The 6,231-nt window shown below is 39.1% G+C and overlaps 1 long non-coding RNA gene across 2 annotated transcripts in view; it reads right to left on the bottom strand.

Annotated features, from left to right (window-relative positions):
- LOC144578973 (uncharacterized) overlaps nucleotides 1–6,231 on the bottom strand; it is a 61,087-nt gene that overhangs the window by 35,239 nt on the left and 19,617 nt on the right. The window lies entirely within an intron of this gene.

The following is a 6,231-nucleotide window of genomic DNA, read 5'->3' as shown; positions in this document are numbered from 1 at the left end:
ACATAATCAGCGCATGTTGAAAGAGGGACCCCATGGGAGTTAATTGAACCATGGAGGAGATTTATGCCATGCTGTTCTCATTATAGTGAGTGAGTTATCCTGAGATCTGATGTTTTTTCTAAGCATCTGGCATTTCCCCTGCTGGCAATCATTCTCTTTCTTGCCACACTGTGAAGAGGTGCCTTCCGCCATAATTGTAAGTTTCCTGAGGCCACCCCAGTCATGCAGAACAGTGGGTCAATCAGACTTCTTTTCTTTATAAATTAACCAATTTCAGCTGTTTCTTCATAGCAGCATGAGAATGGACTAATACAGTCAATTAGTACCAGGATAGTGAAGAGGGGGTGATATGGTTAGGCCCTGAGTCCACACCTAAATTTCATCTTGAACTATAATCCCCATAAACCCCACAATCCTTGTGTGTCAAGGGAGAGACCAGGTATAGGTAATTGAATCATGGGAATGGTTTCCCCTATGGTGCTCTCATGATAATGAGTGTGTTCTCACAAAATCTGAGGCTTTATAAGGGTTTTTTTCCCTTTGCTCAGCACTTCTCCTTCCTGCCACCTTGTGAAGAAGGTGCCTTGCTTCTACTTTGCCTTCTATAAATTTCCTGAGGCCTCCCCACCCATAGTGAACTATAAGTCAGTTAAATCTCCTTCCTTCAGAAATTACCCAGTCTTGGGCAGTTCTTTTTAGCAGTATGAAAATGGAATAATACAGTAAATTGGTACCAAGAGTAGGGCACCACTGTAAAGATACCCAAAGTTGTGGAAGTGATTTTGGAACTAGGTAATAGGCACAGGTTGGAACAGTTTGAAAAGCCCAGAAGAAGACAGGAAGATCTGGGAACATTTGGAACTTCCTAGAAACCTGTTGAATGGCTTTGACCAAAATGCTGATAGTGATATGGACAATGAGGTACACTCAGAGGTGGTCTCAGATGGAAATGAGGAATTTATTGGTAACTGGAGCAAAGGTCACTCTTGCTATGCTTTAGCAAAGAGACTGGCGGCATTTTAGCAAAGAGATCTGTGGAACCTTGAGCTTGAGAGACATAATCTGAAATTGGAATTTATGTTTAAGAGGGAAGCAGAACATAAATGTTTAAACATTTTTCAGCCCGACAGTGCAATAAAAAATAAATGTTTATTTTCTGGGGAGTAATTCAAGCCCACTGCAGAAATTTACAAAGTAGTGAGGAGCCAAATGTTAATCATCAAGACAATGGGGAAAATGTCTCTAGGCCATGTCAGAGGTCTTCAAGGCAGCCCCTCCCATCATAGGCCCAGAGGCCTAAGAGGGAAAAATGGTTTCCTTCACTGGGCCAAGGGTCTTTCTACTGTGTGCAATCTCAGGACTTGGTGCACTGCATCCCACCCTCTCCAATCATGATAAAAAGGGCCAACATAGAGTTCAGGCTGTTGCTTCAGAGGGTGCACGTCCCAAGCCTTGGCAGCTTCAACGTGGTGTTGGTCCTATAGGTGCAAAGAAGACAAGAATTTGGTTTGAAAACTCTGTCTAGATTTCAGCAGATGTATGGAAATGGCTGGATGTCCAGGCAGAATCTTGCTGCAAGGGTGAGGCCCTCATGGAGAACCTCTCCTAGCACAGTGCAAAAGGGAAATGTAGGGTTAGATCTGTCACTCAGAGTCCCTACTGGAGCACTGCCTAGTAGAGCTGTGAGAAGAGGGCAACCATCCTCCAAATCCTAGAATAGTATATCCACTGAGAGCTTGCACCCTGTAGCTGGAAAAGCTACAGACAATCAATATCAGACTTTAAAGTTGCTGGGAGAGGGATAGTACCCTGCAAAGCCACAGAGGCAGAACTGCCCAAGGCCATGGGAGCCTACTTCTTACATGACCTGGATGTGGGACATGAAGTTAAAGGACATCATTTGGGAACTTTAAGGCTTAATGACTGCCCTATAGGATTTTGAACTTGCATGAGCCCTGTAGCCCCTGTTTTGGACAGTTTCAATCATTTGGAACAGGGGTATTTCACCAATGCCTGTACACCCTTTGTATATAGGAAATAACTAACTTGTTTTAGATTTTAAATGCTTTGCTCAGATGAGACTTTGGACTTGAACTTTTGAATTAATGCTGTAAGGAGGCAAGATGTGAGGGACTGTTGAGAAGGCATGATTATTTTTAAATGTAAGGACCTGAGACTTGGGAGGGGCCAGAAGTTGAATGATATGGTTTAGCTGTGTCCCTAACGAAATCTCATCTTGAATTATAATCCCTATTATCCCCACATGTTGTGGGAGGGACACAGTGGGAGGTAATTTAATCATGGGGGCATTTTCCCCCATGCTTTTTTCGTGATAGTGAGTTCTCACAGGATCTGGATCTGATGGTTTTATAAGAATCTTGCATTTCCCCTGCTGGCACTCATTCTCTCTCTGCCGCCCTGTGATAGGTTTCTTTTATGTGATTCATGATTGTATGTTTCCTGAGGCCTCCCCAGCCATGCAGAACTGTGAATCAATTAAAACTCTTTTCTTTATATAATTATACAGTCTTGGTTATTCCTTCATATCAGCATGAGAACTGACTAATACACCTAGTTGAACATATATAGTTTATTTTGGGGATAAAAATGATAAAACAAAGATAATTGACTGCTAAATTGGTGACAGCTTTTTCTTTGACTTTCTTCAGTAACATTTCTGACATTTCTGTGACCATTCCAAAACTTCATGAGATCCTTCAGTCAGGAGTTTCACAGGAGTAGGCAAGCATGAAATTAATTTCCCAAAGTAAAGTAGCTTACAGATGCCAGAAGATCCCATAACTCAGTAATACTGATATCCCTAAATTAGTTCTTTTGCTTCTTGGATTTTTGTTGCTGTCATGGTTATTGCTCTTATTATTTAACTGGGTAAATTTCTTCAATTTTTTGTTTCTTATATCAAGACAGTGAATTACATATTTTTAGAACAATGAAACAACTGTTTATTTAGGGGTGTGTGTGTGTGTGTGTGTGTGTGTGTGTTTCAATTTTCTGCCAACAATCTTTCTTAGTAAGACTTACTTATCCAGGTATGTACCTAGTTTTTAATATTGCTAAGGGATATTACCCTTTCATAATGCATTTTAAATTGTTCTAATTCTTTCATTATAATCCTGCAGGAACAGTAGTATACACAGTTGATGCCCTATAGCTGTAATTCCTACTCTAAGGAATATAAATACTGATCTCTGTATAAAATCTTGGAGGATTTCCAAAAGAAGGATTGGAGTATGCAATACTGGTTTCTCATTTGCAGACAAAAGTATCAGGTTAACTATATTTAAAAATATGTAATTTTTAGTAGTGTGATCATTTAAAACCTAAATTTTAGTATATGTTTATTGACCTAAATATAATATTTTATTTTAGCTCTTGTTAAGTAATCGTAATTGATTATTTTAAATGAATCATAATCAAGTATTTAGAATAGTGAGTGTGTGTGTGTGCATGTGCATGTGTGTGTGTTTGTGTCTGTATGTGTGTGTGTGTGTGTGTGTGTGTGTGTGTGTGTATACAGAAGATCCTCTAGTGATTTGGGGCCATATTGGCTAATTTGGAGGTCATTTGTTAAGATTTTTATTGTGAGTTTCATCTCTCATCTGCATGTACATATTACCAGCTATAAAACACTGACAGATATTTTGCATAATATAGTGAATTATTATGGCCACAAATCAGATATTAAAGCAAATTGTGGATATCAGACTCTCTGAACTAATCATATATAATGAATTATCCTTCTATTCTGATTAACCACTAAGTTTCTTTTGGCAGCCTAGAAGGATATGAAACCTCAGAGATAAATGATAACTCAGTCTAGTCCATCTCTCAAAGAGACCAATGGGCCATCAACCCATCCTCTGTTCATTTATCTAAAACCTTAATATATAATTTGGATGGATGTTAAGTTGGAACAATCTTCATATTTATACCAAGGCCAGTGGAATAAAAAGAAAATGGAAGATCCAAGTAGAAGCCCTAATACTACATTTCTTTCACCTAGATCCAAGTAATAAATCAGAAGCAATATTATATTTAGACTGATAACAAGTGTTGGTGCCATCCTCATAGATTTATAAAGTGCAGTTTTAATGGTCTGTCATATCACAGTTTCCTATATAAAGAATAAGTTATTGTAGCTTGCATCTGCTACTACAAAGAAATAGGTATAGTACTTGGCATATTTCTTTGAATTCTGAAGACTGCACATGCTACATGCAGGAATATGACTCTGATCTAATTATTAGTGCCTGGAAAAGTTGTCAGTTCTGCATAGTGTGAAGAGGAAGAAAGGATTCTGCAAGAGATTTCAGATATTTGCAGCCCTGCCAATTAAACCATATCTCCCAGGAGATATCAAGTTGCTGGCAGTGTCCATATTAAGTAGGAATGCTTTTTTGTGTGCCTTGCAAGCTTAGTCTCCTATGAAGAACAGGACCATAGTTTCCATAAGTTTTCACTATATTTCCTAAGGAAGTCTGAACCATCATCAGCAGAAAACTGTTCTTATATGACAAGCACCTCCTAATATGTGACTGGACTCTAGTGGAAACTGAATGCCTATACATGAGACAAGTAACTACAGTTAGAGTTGATCATGTGCTGAGTAATGAGTATAGAAGATAGTCAAGTCAAAGTCTTTGGCAAAAAGCATTAACTCACTGTAAAAAGGAAACAGTGCATACATTATTTGGTCCTGTGATGGTTAAGCGTACATAAGTTAACAAACTAGTGGCGTGTGCACCCATGTCACCAGCCTCTGTGACACATCCCACCTGAAATCAGATTATATTATGGTCTGCGATGTCTTATATATGACCAGATATTTGAAAAAGGAGAAGATAGAAAGGTCTGGTCTGGTTTAGAGACAGCTTGGCTCAATACTAGGCTACAAGAGAAAAAGTATCTGTTGCTACCCAAAGTATTACCGAGAGGTAACCATGCAAGACCATGTTGAAGAGAAAATTCCCAGTGTATAGAGTTCTGAGCAATACACCTGAGCATAAACTTGATATTAATGGAGAATTGCTTGAGGCAACTCCTAAGCTGTAACTATCTTGGCTGGTTAGTCAGGAGCTAGGAAGGAAGACTAATGGAAAATCAAAGGCAATGGATCCTGTCAAGGAAACATGTGGTTGGTCTACAGGAGTGAGCACAGACTGTGAAAATGTTTTATTTCTCATCAGCACCCATCAGGGAGCATCTTTTCCATAGAATACCCTACAAACCATCTGGTAGAGTTCAGCCAGCCACTGTCTTCAGCCATCCCAGGCCTGAAAAATAAATTGGTAATGTTACAGCTATTACATGAGGGATGAAAATTTTGCATGCTCTGATGGGAAGCATTTTTCTTACCAAGGCTTTTTCTGTAGTGTTTTCCTCTGCTTGTTGTTTCAAATACTCGGTTGTGTTAAATCCCTTCCTTACTAGGGTCAGGAATTCATTTTGACTTAGATGAAGACTTTTTCTAGGTTTGTCTTTGCCTTTTTGCCTTCAGGCTTTAGTATTACATGACTATCCAAGGATTTATAAAATGCCTAATTTATCATTATATGATCCCATATAACATCATCTTTCATGTGAAAATGTTCTTTCAAAGGAAAACTTTCCACTTGCAAAGAGATGCAACTGTTGACCAATTGATATGGTTATAGCTTAGAAGTGCTCAGCTCCAGAGAATGTACCAGCTTTGGGAAGGCACCCTGCAGTTTAGACTGATGTACTTCAAGTTCACCATATAGGTGGTACATGGCCAGGACACAATAAAAGAATGTAGCAATGGCCCCCTATTGCCATAAGTCCTACTGGAGAATTCTTTAATTCCCATTCACAATATTAGTATTTTCTGGACTAGAACCTATTTCCTAGGGAGGATATTTCTAGCAGGAAACAAAATAAGATTTTACTTAGAAGTAAAATTATGCCTGTCACCTGAATCTCTAATACCTGCAGAAAAGCAGGCGAAGAAGGATGCCACTACACTGGCAATAATGGCCCTGCTTATCATTAATGAGGGCAAGATTAGCCCTGAAGTTCAGAGAAATCACTGGGGTAAATCTTGATATTTCCACGGTTGTTGATAATTGTAAATGCACAATTGCAGTGACTAAAGTCAGACAAGAGAGAGTGTTGGGGCAAGCAGCCAGGAGCAGCTAGGCAAGAATGTGGGGAATGGAGAATGGGTAGTAGAGGAAGGAGACTGGAAATCAC

This window comes from Callithrix jacchus, chromosome 1 (genome assembly GCF_049354715.1).
Source record: "Callithrix jacchus isolate 240 chromosome 1, calJac240_pri, whole genome shotgun sequence".
NCBI classification, from domain to species: domain Eukaryota; kingdom Metazoa; phylum Chordata; class Mammalia; order Primates; family Cebidae; genus Callithrix; species Callithrix jacchus.
This window is presented reverse-complemented; position numbering and strand designations above follow the sequence as displayed.